Here is a 15838-nt window from a genome sequence, read left to right on the forward strand (position 1 = left end):
TTAATTTCTCCATGATTTATACTTTCCTGCCATCATGTAGTTATTAGTGCCTTATTAAAGCTGAATCATTTTGAGGCTTACATTGATCCTCTTTAGGATTTTTCTTGATGGAATTTTGATAATTAAAATGCATTTTAATAAATTCTACTTCTTTAGCTTTGTTTCATAGCTCTTGAGTCTAATGTATTCGGTTTGAATTTTGTGCATATCTTATAAAGGGTAGCACATAGCTCGGTCTTATCTTAGATTCTCTTTTTAATTTGGAGCTCTTTAGTAGGCTAAACACCTCCATATTATAAATACTTTAGGTTAGATTTCCTTTCCTCCATATTTTTTATGGAGAAATTTTCTTAATCCTTGATAGTATCTTATTATAGATATGCCATGATATCAGTAATGCCTCGTTATGGTAACTTAGTATTTAACAACATATAATCAACCATATTCAACTAATTGCTTCCTTATGTATCAAACCAACAAATGAATGCCATAATGTTTTCATTATACCTTAAGGTTTCATCATCACCTTATATTTAAATCATTATTATCAACACTTTTGACAATACCATTATCTACATCCTCCTTATTTCCATAATCCCCATATCACCATTATCATCAATACACCCATCTCATCATAATTACTTCTTTATCTTAATTCTCATATTAGGTTAGATGGAAGATCTCTAATTATATTCACAAGCTTAACATTTCTTAAAGCTCCCTTCTTATTAAGCATGTATGCTTTTATTCTAATACTCACACCAATCTTATTATTTAACATTGAGAATTTTAAAAGAGCAAATTACATACTTTAAAAAGTTTGAAATTTATCGTAGGTCAGCCCATTCTAATGCAAATCCTTTCCCTTGACCCCAAAGATCAATCTTGTTGGTACAAAGCTTTAAAGCTTTCTCAAATCACTACCTTCTACATCAATTATGCTATGGGCATATAACATAGGAAATAACTCTTAAATCTCACTCTACCCAATAATGTGAGAGATTGCCTCCTCAAGAGTGATAGCTAGTATCTTGACTACCTCAACTCAATCTAGGTATTGTGCCGTTTTCGCCAAATTTGTCGCTCTTGGGATCAAACATGTGACCAAACCATTGCACTGTAGCCTTCTATACCATACTAGGTGATGAAAACCACTTGAAAACCAAAAGGCTACAAATGTCTATATGGGTGGGTGAAGTAGAAGAAAATTAGCTTTTACCTATGCCCATTTCTACAAAACCAAACTAAACACTATTACATAAGTTATCTCAACGACATATAGCCATTGTATATTATCATATCTCCTTCCTACTTTCGCGCGAAGAATCTTGTGGCACTCACTATACCATTTATAGTGCATGAAAATATTATGGATGGATCAGTGTGAATTTTAATTTGTATTGGCATAAAGTCTTCACAAATTAAAGGAGGAAACTGAGTGACCTAATATTGCATCAAAGTAATATTTTGGCGACCCGCAAAATTTTTCATTTCACAATTGGTGCATTTGTAACAAAATGTCCTCTCTATCTAATTTGAGAGCACTATTTGCCACCAATACACCTCTTCATGATTTGTGTATTCACTTACAAAATCTACTATGGTTGAGTGATCGCTCTTTTGATCAATATTCCTATCATGAGTGACTATTATTCAAACCAACATTCCATCGAAGTGGTGTGTTACATGTACCACACATTTTCTTGTAGCAATAGAGTCTCTTTAGCAGCTCAATAACTTCAGGTTGAATTTGAGTATTTTCTAAGCATTCCACATCACAAATGTCGGAAAATTGAACAACGTGAATTTGATTCATTCCAGCACTTGTATTTTATTATAAATTGATTATTGTCTCTCAAAATCACATATTATAAACTTCTTCAGCATATAACTCTAAGTGTCATAATATACGCTTTAATTTATGCATATCAAAGTTAGTATTATATACTTGCTACAAATCATATTACTCTAGAAATTTTCTTAGCATTTGCAATCGTAGCATTTGCCTGTAAACATAAATGTCCTCTATCTCGAGTGAGCACTACATTGCCACGCAGATACACCTCTTCCATGATTGCGCAAGATTATTCACCTACGAATTTTCTACTATACGAGTGATCATTTTCGACTCAATATCTCCTATCATAATTGACTATTATTCAAACCAACATTCTCCATCGAGTAGCAGGCCATTTTTGTGAACACATTTTCTAGTAGGCCAGAGTGTCACTTTAGCAGCCAATACTTCATGTTGAATTTGAGTATTTCTCAAAATCCAAATTCCACATCACAAATGTTTACGGAAAATTGAACAACGTATTAAAATTTATTCATTAAGCACCTAGTATTTTATTATAAATTTAAATTATTGTCTTAAAAACTTTCATAATATAAACTTTCATCAAAAGTTCAATGTACGTAAATATTTTAATTTATGCATATCACGTGTAGTATTATATACTTCTACAAAATCATTAACTTAAAATTTTCTATATTTATCAAATTGAGTACTCATTTTGTAACAAATGTCCTCTATCTCACTGAGCACTCATTTTGCCACCTAATATACCTCTTCATGATTACGCATTATTCATCACAAAAGTTTTCTACTATAATTGAGTATTTCTTTTATTTTGATCAATATTCTATCATAATTGACTATTATTCAAACCAACATTCTCCATCGCTAAGTGAGTATTATTTGTGACCACATTTTCTTTTAGCAATAGAGTCTCTTTTCTTTGCAGCTAATACTTTCATGTTGAATTTGAGTATTTTTTAAACCAAATTCCACATCACAAATGCTACTGAAGAGATTGAACAGTAAGAAATTTATTCATTAAGCACTTGTATTTTTATTATAATTTAAATTATTGTCTTTCAAAACTTTCATAATATAAACTTTCATCAAAAGGTTCAATGTACAATATTTTAATTTATAGTATCAAAAGTTAGTATTATATACTTTACACAAATCATTAACTTAAAATTTTCATTTACAATTGAGTATCATTTGTAACAAATGTCCTCTATCTAATTTGAGCACTATTTGCCACCAATACACCTCTTCATGATTAGCGTGATTATTCACTACAAAATTTTTCTACTATAATTGAGTATTCATTTTGATCAATATTCCTATCATAATTGACTATTATTCAAACCAACATTCTCCATCGAGTGAGCATTATTTGTGACCACATTTTCTTGTAGCAATAGAGTTTTCTCTCTCTGTAGCGTAATACTTCATGTTGAATTTGAGTATTTTCTAAACCAAATTCCACATCACAAATGCTTCTGGAAAATTGAACAACGTAAAATTTATTCATTAAGCACTTGTATTTTATTATAATTTAAATTATTGTCTTAAAAACTTTCATAATATAAACTTTCATCAAAAAGTTCAATGTACAATATTTTAATTTATGCATATCAAAAGTTAGTATTATATACTTCTACAAATCATTAACTTAAAATTTTCATTTACAATTGAGTATCATTTGTAACAAATGTCCTCTATCTCAATTGAGCACTATTTGCCACCAATACACCTCTTCATGATTGCGTATTATTCACTACAAAATTTTTCTACTATAATTGAGTATTCATTTTGATCAATATTCCTATCATAATTGACTATTATTCAAACCAACATTCTCCATCAGAAGTGAGCATTATTTGTGACCACATTTTCTTGTAGCAATAGAGTTTTTTTTTTCTCTTTGTAGCCAATACTTCAAGTTGAATTTGAGTATTTTCTAAACCAAATTCCACATCACAAATGCTTCTGGAAAATTGAACAACGTAAATTTTATTCATTAAGCACTTGTATTTTATTATAATTTAAATTATTGTCTTAAAAACTTTCATAATATAAACTTTCATCAAAAAGTTCAATGTACAATATTTTAATTTATGCATATCAAAAGTTAGTATTATATACTTCTACAAATCATTAACTTAAAATTTTCATTTACAATTGAGTATCATTTGTAACAAATGTCCTCTATCTCAATTGAGCACTATTTGCCACCAATACACCTCTTCATGATTGCGTATTATTCACTACAAAATTTTTCTACTATAATTGAGTATTCATTTTGATCAATATTCCTATCATAATTGACTATTATTCAAACCAACATTCTCCATCAGAAGTGAGTATTATTTGTGACCACATTTTCTTGTAGCTATAGAGTTTTTTTTTTCTCTTTGTAGCCAATACTTCATGTTGAATTTGAGTATTTTCTAAACCAAATTCGACATCACAAATGCTTCTGGAAAATTGAACAACGTAAAATTTATTCATTAAGCACTTGTATTTTATTATAATTTAAATTATTGTCTTAAAAACTTTCATTATATAAACTTTCATCAAAAAGTTCAATGTACAATATTTTAATTTATGTATATCAAAAGTTAGTATTATATACTTCTACAAATCATTAACTTAATAGTAATTCAAAAGATGAATTTAATAATAGTTCAAAATATTCAAAATAGAAAAAAAAAAATCTTCCATTACATCATTATCCTTCTCCTCATTATCTTCTTCATCAATGTCCCCATACACACACCCCAACAACACCCAATTTCAGAATCTCTTAATGAGCTCTTCTTACTATCCTTACTGTCATTAAGGTCCATTTGAATTCACTTGTGAAAATAGTGCATAAACTAAACTTTTTAAAAAGCACTTTTAAAACTTCTATCTTTAAATGCCAAAATATTAGTGCTTCTAACAATAAGTTAAACACTTTTGATTTTCATATATCTATTTAACTTGCTTATGTGGAGTTGCTTCAAGAAAATTAAATTACCATTAAGGGTAAATAAAAGTAATTCCTGAATTTTATTTCTATGTCAAAGAACTTAAAAAAAAACAAAAAACAAAATAATATCTAAAATCAACTCTATTTTTATAGAAGACAATATTTTTACAGTTTTTTTAATTAACATAAAGTTTACAGATAAATTAAAGTGGGATGATTTTTTAATAAACATAACTATCCGTAAAATAGTATGAAAGCATAGCATAACTATCGACATGCATGGTGTATATATGAAAGAGTGAGTTACAAATAGTCAAACAAATGATCAAAATATGAAAAAAAGAAGCTCAATGCTACACAAAATTCTTATGTTGCACTTCCTATGTATATTATTTGCTACCTGGAACCTTTGCTTATTTCCACCCCAACCCTCTAGATGTCATTTGTGCTTGGTTGCATCAGTTATGCGAGTAACTTCTCACTTCAAAGCCTTTTTTACTTTCCTGCTCTTTTTAAACTTCTTAAACTTGGGGGTTTTTAGGAAATTGCTTAGACTTTCTTCAACTAGAGTTTCAATAATGCTGCATTCAAATCAAAATGGAGGATCAATGTTCTTGGATAGATTTAATTAAAGAAGAAAAAGATAGAAAAAATAAAATGCTGTAAAATAAGTATGTACAATCCATTGGGAGAACGATATACATTGAGTGAATGAAATGGTGTTTTGCATTTTCAAAAAAGAAAGTACAGTAAAACAAGTATGTACAATCCATCAAGATAGGGTGCAAATAAATGATGTTTATAGATATAATACTTATAGTTAAAATAGTGTGAGAAATACAAATAATAAAGAAACACATTTATTAAATTTATACCTTTCACAATTATCCACGACGAGTTTTCATATTTTGAAGCTATTATATGATTGCTTCATTATCAATACAATCAAATACAATTCTTTAAATATATGTAACCAAAAAATCATTCATCAAACTCTTTCCCATTTAGCTCTTCAAATGTTTTCACAATTTTCATTGTTAAAAATGTTGTGATAGGAAAAATCGAATCCAATATCACCATTAGAAAGATAAAGTGGATAAACATTATTCTTCTTTTGGCCAATCTCTTAATATTCAAAAATTTATGATGAGAGTGTATATTAATAATAGAAGTTCCAAGTTGACTGTCAAGTCCCATAATATCCACAGTTGAAAATTCAATAGGATAAAGGAGAGCAAACTGAATATTTTTTTTAATGGTTAAAAGTAAGAAATGAGTCACTTGGGCTAAGACATGCTACACAAAGATGCAACTCAATATCAATCTCAGTAAAATGATTGTTGAACTCTTTAAGTTGTCTATCTATAGTAAGTCAACTCGATAATAGTGTAAATTTGAGACATTGACAGTTTTACATCATGATTGTCCAGGGGCTACATAATTTTCATCCATTCTAGGAACCAAAATGTTATATTTTTCACACAAAAAAAGAAGACTTCATTTAGTAAAGCATCACATCCATCATCTCCCATCATCTGTAACCTTTGTTTTGATATTTTAACTAATTTCATAGCATTAACTATGTCTTGATCCTTTCTTTGTAAAGATGATGACAATTCATTTGTAATTCCCATCACATTTCTTAGCAAATGTATATTGAATGTGAAACCAAAAGATTGAATTATTTGTAATAAAAATTGTGCTTCCACTCTTTGCTTAGAATTCAAACCATCTTCAGCAACATTTATAAGTAAATCAATAATAAAAGGGAAGAAAATAATTAAATTTAGTAAGTTACCATAATGTAAGGCCCATCTAGTAACAATGTCATGTTTAAGACTAATTTCTTGAATTAATTCTCTTTAACTTGCAAGTTCATCAATTTTAGTGCTTTTACAACTTTAGAAGCTTGATTTTCTCTAAGAATGTCATATCTCTTTGATGCACTTTCAACAAGTGTACGGATTGTAACATGTAATAAAGTGGTACCCTATGGGGGAAGGGTTGTCGAACCACATAGACTGGACTCCTAGTACTAATTGATCTTCTAATCTTTAGCCGGATCACTAATTCAGGGAAGGATGATAGCTAGATAACCTAAAAGGGGGAAGGATGACAGGTAAGGACTGGAAATGAACTAGGTGAGAAAAACGGAGATAGAGAAGTGCCCCAGACTAATCCCCTGGAGAAATGTGTATGGACTTGCTTCTAATATCTATCATGTACATCCTAAGATCCTTACTGGTACTCAAAAGCAATGTTGCATCTACGGTAATCAAGTACTCTAAGTTTTGCAAGTGTAACTATAGGCTTCTAAACAAGTAAATCAACATAACACATAAACATCCAAGTTCATAGATCCGGGCACTGGAGAATGGTTAGCCCCTCATAGTTTTACTAATCAATACAATACTAAAAATAAGAAAAGAAATAGAAGCCATGAAAAACTCCCTTCTTTGCCTTGCAAACCACTCTGACGGTACTCTGATGAAGTCTCATTGGCTAAGCTCCGCTCCACTTGCACTCTTGCACCATAGCTTCACTCCAGCCGTAGAAATGTGAAGGGGAAGACCTTGGCAGCCATCCCCAAGAAAAAAAAAAACGATCCCTTTAAATGACCTTGATCTGGTCTTAAAAAGTAATTTTCGGGATGAGCATGGTCGTGCTTAGGCCGTGCTTTTACCCTGCGAACTTCTCAGGAAAATCTGGGTAATTGAATGAGAAATTTAAGGAGCACACAAACCTTGCTTTTCTCCATACTTGTGCTATAAGTTTGCTATAATAATTTTGCTTCAGTAATTCAGCTATAGTGTTTTTGCCTAATGAGGAATTCTAGAGATTTTCACGGGGAGGGATCACACCTGTGCTCAGACTGTGCTTCACTTGTAACACTGTGTTTTGACCTCTCACTGTAATTGTACTGAATCCTATTCTTTTGCACAAGAAATTGTTTTCCTACACAATTACACAATAATACCCATAGTAGCTTTGAATCACAATAAATAAACTCTTAAAGACAAGATAAATATATGAAAGGGTATAGAAATATCTATATGAAATGCACTCATCAAATACCCCCACACTTGAACATTTGCTTGTCCTCAAGCAAAACACATCAACACAAAAGAAAGAAGATGAGTGCATAACATCTGATCTTAGTAATGTAAATTTCAAAAGTGCAGAGGGAAACTAGTGGTTAGAGTGCGTTCAACTGATCAAAAATGATAAGCTTCACCCTTACCCTATACCCTCTTGTGGTGTGATTACCTTAAATTATGTGCCCCATGCATTATTGGATCACCTTAGCTAACAATAACCTTATTCTACACCATACTAAATGTTTAATAGCTTCATTCACCCTAGAGGTAGCCCTTTCTCTTAGTAGGTCATCAAATGTATACTTGTAATGCCCAAAATTTGACTACTCAAGAGTTTTCACTCTTCAAGGGAGATAGCTCTTTCTACCATCTTTTTACACAATTTATTATTATTATTATTATTTTTTATTTTTTTATAAGTAACCGGTAGGGCATCCCAAGAGGAAACCGACTTTCCAGTTTTTTTTTAACACAACATAGAAAAATCATAGTCATTTAACTAAAGTTTTCTCCTAAGTATAAGTGGCACCACAATTAGAGTAGGCTAAGAATAAAACTAACAATTAAGCTTAATAAAAATACAATAACACACTAGTGTGCCACTAGACTTAGAAATTTCAAACCATAAAATCATAGGGCACAGTAAAAACCCTCTCTCACACTTAAACCGTATATTGTCCTTAATATACAACTGCATGCCTGAAGAAATAAATCAAGTGCTCAGAAATTTAGGGGAGAAGTTTTAGGAACATTCCTAAAAGTGTGGAGTGATGTGACCGTTCTCAACATATAGGTTCTTTGTTTCCATATGGCTTACATCCTACAAGCACAAATGAGCACAAGTGAAGCTCAAGAAAAAGAAAAAAAAAACAAAAAGATAAAAGAAAAGAAAAACAAAAATGAAAATAAAAAATGGTGATGCTCAAGAATCATCATTGTGGCTCTCATTCTCACTAATGTGCCCTGCAATAAACAATAATAACCAATCAACAATGGCCAAGAAATAAGGTCAGCACGGCCTTGCTTCATGGGAAGCATGGTCGTGTAAGGAGCTCGCAGATTATGCTCTTTGGGAAGTACGGGCGTGCTCAGCCTGTGCTTAACCTGGAATGCTTTAGCAATTGGAAAACAAATAAAATCACAGCATGAGCACGGGGCATGCTTTGTCCGTGCTTGTCTTGGAAGTGTTTCACAGCTCAGTTTTCTCTATTTTACAATACTTTCATGAACTAGGCTAGCCACCCTTACAATTAACAATAAAAATAAGCAATGAAGAATGCACAAAAATAACGAGAATCAAACAAGAAATTTATCAAGAGCACCACCACCTAAACAAAACAACACAAAGGAAATAATTACAAGAAACTAAGAACACAAGAAACACACGAAATAACCAATATTGCTTGGGTTGCCTCACAAGAAGCGCTTGTTTAACGTCACTAGTCTGGCTTACTTGATCACTTATCTTAGAGAAGTTTAAAGAGAGTGTGCTCCTCCTAGCTACTAATTGCATAACTACTACCATTAAAGCACAAATTTATTTACCATGGAAGGGTACATGATAAACATTCCTGAAGTGCACGGATTGTTACCAGTAATAGAATAGTATCCCATGAGGGGGTAGGGTTGTCGAACAACAGGGACTAGACTTCTAGTACTAATTAATCATTTAATATCTAGTCAAACCGAATGGGGTGATGAAGGAGTTAGCTACCAAACAAGACTAAAGAATAAATGGGATGGAACTAGGCAGATGACAACGCCCCTTGCGTATGTCCCGCAAGTGCACGAGTTTGTCAAAGTAATAAAATCCCAGATGAGTGGGGTATCGTATCCACAGGGAGTAGGGAACAAAAACACTTAAATTGTTTCTTAACTAAGTGAAAGATGAATAATGATATGTGTGACAAGATGTGAAATAACAATAGTAAAAGAACAAGAAAGAGAGCACAAATAAATGAGAAGGTAAGGCAATCGATATAAATGGGGTACCTGGATATTGCTCCGCCTAGGACAATCGTTTCAAGTACAATAACCCTCTATTATACTTCCTAACTGATGCAATAATGAGTCGTGGAGATCCTTAAATACATGGTCCCAAATCTAAGGTCAACCATGCCTAACTCTATACATGCCCGGAGGAGAAATTGAATAACCTCTCAACCTTGCACTCGTATAGAATTGCAATGAGTTCTAGGGATTCCAAGTGATAAATCCTCTTCCTAAATGTAGACCTAACCCTTTGGTCCAGGTGGAAGGTCCCTAGCCATAATTAAGCCCTAAGTGCTAAAATCACTTCAACGCTTCACTCCGTTGCACCTCCAACTAAGCCCCAGCAGAAGGTCATCTTTAACCCATTCACTCTACTATGACTGCAAAGAACTTGAGGAAATGGAGGTAGAATAAATCACACCGGAGAGTAAAGGGGACGCTCTGCTACCTCTCGACTCACCCTCTCAACCCTCTCCAATCTAGCTTTGTCTAACTCTCGTGGTGTGTCACTTACTCACAAGGGTTACCAACAAGAACTCTTAACCCTAGTGTCACCCTAAGGGAGTATTCATACAATCAAGCATTCAATATTGGAACTCAAATAAAACGTCAATTAATTGAAAGCATAATAAAGGGGTTCAATGAAATGAATACATTCTAGTGTTCACAAATACACAATTACCCACTAGGGGGTTTAGCTCTCAATGGAGCTAATTACAATCATTGAAATCAAATGCAAAAGCAAAGAATCCATAGAAAATCCCCTCGATAGTCATGGTGATGGTCTTGTGGAGAGTCCTCTACTCATCCAAAGGTCCCTTTGTCCGGCCTAGGATACACCTCGCCGGATTGGTACCGACGAAAGCTCTCCTACTAACCTTCGTCCAAACGAAGCGCGATGTCAGAGCCGTAGAACCTCTCCAAATCCTTAGCCAATACCTCTCCAAACCCTAGCCGCAACCCTCTCTCAAGTTGGGAAAAAGATGGAGAAAAAAAGAATTCTGATATTGGGGCTGAAATCGGCCTTAAATAGGGATGGAATCAGGGATCCACACGCCCATGTGGGCGCCCCTGTAGATTTTTTGCACGGGCGTGTGGAATTTCCACACGCCCGTGTGGATTCTCTGTTTTACTCCTTCTTCGGCCGATTGTGAACAATACCTGATACAATGTGTTGCTACAGTGTCCTGCTACAGTGCCGGCCCCGAAACACTCCCGAATCCATGCTTTCATCGAGGTAACGTAAATGGGCACACGTGTACGTCGTAGATCGCTTTGCTTCTTCAATAACGGACATGTTGGTGGAGATCTTGCTATACATGCATAAGCCGGAATGCTAGAATATGACCGCTCTTGTGCCCCTCCAAATCATTGTGCTAACTTGAATACGAGAAAGTTGGCACACATTCCCGCGTTTTGAACCTGACTTATGTCTTTGCTTTTGAACCTTCTCAAGATTTCCTCCAATTGGTGCATTTACGATCCACATTGGCTTCTTTCTCTAATATTCGGGCCCATAACTCTATTTGTATTAAAAATAAGATAAATACACACATATTAGCGTTAAAACCCGATAAAAGTAATGCTCATCATAAGGAAAGAACACTTCGTATTCTTATCACACAAGCACTCATCAGCAGACTAGGGTTAAGTTTCGATAACAAGAGAGTAATGCCCAGTGTCACGCCGGACCTGCGGGCCCATAGGACGCGGCAACCACCATAATAATCCCGAGGAAGGACACCCTGCCACTCCATCCTCGTATCACAGTAAGGCTAAACAACAACCTGGAAACAACAATATCTAATACAAATACAAGATATCAAAGTACACTGATATACAATGAAGTAGCAATAACAACAACCACAATAATAAGCAGAAATAGGGAGGTTCATAAATGCACAGGGAAACAATAATAATAATAGCACACAGTGATACACCAAGAGTTTTAGAGTTATTTAGATACAGAACCATGCAACAAGGTTTGCTACACACTAGTGGATCCATATGTCAAACAACATATCCATGGCAAAAATAACATACATGAACTAAAAAGGAAAATACAGAAGGTAGAATAGTAGCAAATGCTCAGCATGCTACCACACAGCCGCACCTACTACCTGCAAAAGACTAGGAAGAAGAAAGAGGGAAGAGCAACTAACGTTACTTAGTAAGGGGAGGTTAGCATAACTTTAATAGAAATATACCAAAATAATAACATAAATCTCCAAATATGATACTTTACAAATAAAATAACTAGTTTGGAGCATGAATACATATAATAGCAAACTTTAATACAATGCAACAAAAAGATAGAGTAAGAAGGCATTCTACCTCAGTGAGGGTTTTAAAATATCAAAGTACAAAATATTAAATATAGAGTTCCAAATTATGAAAACTAGTTAAACCTAAAGTGAAGCTTCCACCATAAACATATAAATCAAAAATAGTTCCAATTATAAGTATAAGAAAGTAAATAACATGAGTTTAATAATAAGTAATCATAATACTAGTGCCAAATTGAATTTATGGGAGATTGCCCACCTAAAAGTGACAGCTGGGCTTCGCCCACTCACCACAAATTCAAGATAACACTAGAAAATAAACAATGCCCGATCAATGTCCAGTCAGGATTCTACACTCCTACCTGAACTAGCTCTCATAGTAATCAGCCGGTCTACCATGCCACCTCAAAAGACTGGCCGAAAAGACCGCCTACTACAGCAGGGTATCACTATACAAACTCAATAATAAGCACAACTCCACATGGAGTACAATAGCCAACAATAACATTTACAAAATCTAACACAAACAACAATATAGAAATCCTCTCATTGAACACTGGCACACCCAATTTGCGTGTGTGTACCGCAAGTGTAGTAACCACAGGGAACTAAAGTATTAGTAGTAACTACTTCTTAGTTATCTAGTCTGAATTAAGATTGTGATGAAATGAACTTAATTGCAAGAATAAGTATATCACAAGCAAGCATAGGACAAGTAGAAAACAAGGGAGATCTCAATCAATAAAGATTAGGTACCTAGGCAATGCTCCTCCTAGGATCTAACATGAAGTGCAAGACTTACTAAATTTTTCTAAACCGAATTTGATGAATCGAGGTAATCCAAGAACAATCAGTCCCTGCCTCCAGGCCACCGAAACTAGTCCCCTACGAAGTCCTGGTGGATAAATCGCTCAATCTGAACACCTCACACCACATATGACCACAATAAACTCTAGGGATACCTAGGAATGCAACCGATTCCTAAAACTAGACCTAACCCTACTTCAAGGTGAAAGATCCCCACCCCCTACAAGGTCCCGGTGGAGAAATTTCTCAATCTCACGCCTCACACCAACTATGGTTGTATAACGCTTAAGGAATATGGTGATAGGAAGCAGTCATCAGAGGGGAAAGGGGACACTCCACTATCTCATGACTCACCCTCACAACCCTCTTTAATCTTGGTGTTCTAACCCTAATGGAGACCTCTTTCTCACCAAGGCAACAAATCATGCATTACCAATCAATCACAAAGATCAATACAACATGCAAGCAATGAGAAAATAAGATTCAAACTCAAATAAACTCAGAATAAATAGAAAACATAAAGTAAGTCAATACAAAAGATAAGATCATAGGGTTCACATGCCAAATACATACTAGGATTTAGCCTTCCATGGGGCAAGTTACAAAACAAAGAATAATGCAATAAAAAACAATGTAAACCATGGAATAAAACCCTCTTGAGTTCGTGATAATGGCCTTGATGGGTCGCTCAACATCTTGAAAGATCCCTCTGGGAAGCTAGGTTGCCGAAGGCCCCCTCGATGGTATGATGGAGAAAAGATCTATCAAATTTAGCGAAGAATGCTCCCCAAATTAACCAAAGACCTCCTCTTGAAACCCTAGCCGCTTCACCCTTCAATTAATAGCAAAAAGTCCCTAAAGAATAGGGCAAAAGGGCTATTTATAGGGCCTAAACCGCAACTGTCACGTGCCTCCACTCGACAAGTGCCTCCACTCGACCATGTGAGATTTCACGTGCCCGTGAGCTGCAGAAATTCCCATGCGACTGCATGGAACTTTCTTGCGGTCGTGTAAACAGTAGTTTTGTTACAGTACTCCTACAGTAAAATGCTACAGCGCTTTACTATAGTACTTTGCTACAATCTTCATAAATGTGGCTCACATATTCTTCTCTTAAGGCCACATGGTCAGGCACACATCGACGTGGTAGGTTATAAGATTTTTCCTCTTCGAAACATCATTTGGAAGCTCTTGCATTCTTCAAACAAGTAAGGACATGGTTGTGTGACTGCCTTTGTGCCATTCCAACTCACAAATTGACTTGAATTCTCTTGGAAGTTAGCACACCCCTCTATGTACATGAGCTCCTCTTGTGTCTTGCTCCTTAGATTACACAAAAACTCCCAAAATGTGTCTTTATAACCTATCTTTGCTTCTTCTTCTTCCTTCAAGGCATCCACAACCTAATTACACAAAAGTACACCAAATACACTTTATGAGACATAAACCATGGTAAAAAATGATGCTCAATTCATGTAAAACATATAGAAAAATATGTCTACTCAAGAATTTATCAAATACAAATTTACATAAAAGAAACACCAAACAATAACCTCATTCCAGGGTTAAAAACTTCTTAAAAGCAATCATAATAACCAACAAAAACTCATTAAGCAAGATAGATTATATAAACATATAAATATTGGTAATATATCAATAGAATCATGCTTAATAGTCCCACTCACTGAATTGACGATTTCTCTCCCTCGCAAGCTAATCCTCAGCTAACTCTTTGCCTCGAGCCAATGCTTCACCTCCTTGCGAAGCACAACAAACAACATCAAAGATTAGTACAAAAATCCCAGCAAAGAAACCCTAGGTTCCTTCTACTAAACAACCCTAGTTCACTCTAGGGCTTGCTCAACTAAACCTTAGGTTACTAATGAAGTTCTAGAGGGTTAGGTCTCACTCTAAGCCAAAGAAATCAAGAAGATAAGGAAAAATCACCAGTGCTAGAGTAACTCTAACTTAAAAGATAAAGGGTCTCTCAATCCTTCATTAAACCAAGGAAATACAACCAAATCAAGACTCCAAACTCAAAGGGCAAAGAAATAGCCAAAAGGGGATTTTTATGCCCTAGGGACCCCTAGCATCGGGGTCCCTACACGGGCTCCCTTACAGCCACAAGGGAGGCTGTGAAGGACTCCTGAGAAGCTTCATGGGTTCCCTTGCGGTCACAAGGCAGGCCGTGAGGCTTCCAAAGTGGTTTAAGGGTTCCCTAGTGCCCCAAAGGAAGGCCACAAGGCCTTAGGCCTTGTTTTTGGGTTTCTCCCACTCCTTTCTTGCCCTCACTTGACCCCAACTAGGATCTTAGCACCAAAAGACAACCAAGAAAACTCACATACCAAAGATACACATGATAAACGCCTAAATGTATGTATTTTATACGTATTTATGTTATATTATTTACGTATAAATCAATGATTTGTTGCCATTTTGAGCTTTAATGGGTTTTATTAATGTTACAGCCTTGAGGATACCTGGTGAGCTCAACAATGCAAAAGAGAAAAAAAATGATGTTTTAGAGCCCAGGTACTATAGCAGCAATGTAGTAGTTACTATAGCACGAAGAAGTTAGGAAATGGCAAAGCCTCAGGTTTCTTTGATGTGTTTGGTGATGGTCGTGAAGACACTCGTGAACTAGTTGAAAAATGCACAAGTTACTGAAACAAAGCTACTGTAGTAAAATCACTGTAGACGAGTACTGTAGCATTTACTAAAGCAAATCAATATAGCACAAGTCTAGAGAAGAAGCACAGTTTATGTGCTCCTAGCTCGATCGTTCTAGGAGGCGAAGCAGGGGCGTGTCTTATGCTGGAATTTTGTGATTCAATTGTTTAGACAATCCAGTGATATTCAGTGCGAGGATCATCCCCGTGCCTTG

This window comes from Dioscorea cayenensis, chromosome 8, assembly GCF_009730915.1.
Source record: "Dioscorea cayenensis subsp. rotundata cultivar TDr96_F1 chromosome 8, TDr96_F1_v2_PseudoChromosome.rev07_lg8_w22 25.fasta, whole genome shotgun sequence".
Classification (NCBI taxonomy): Eukaryota; Viridiplantae; Streptophyta; class Magnoliopsida; order Dioscoreales; family Dioscoreaceae; genus Dioscorea; species Dioscorea cayenensis.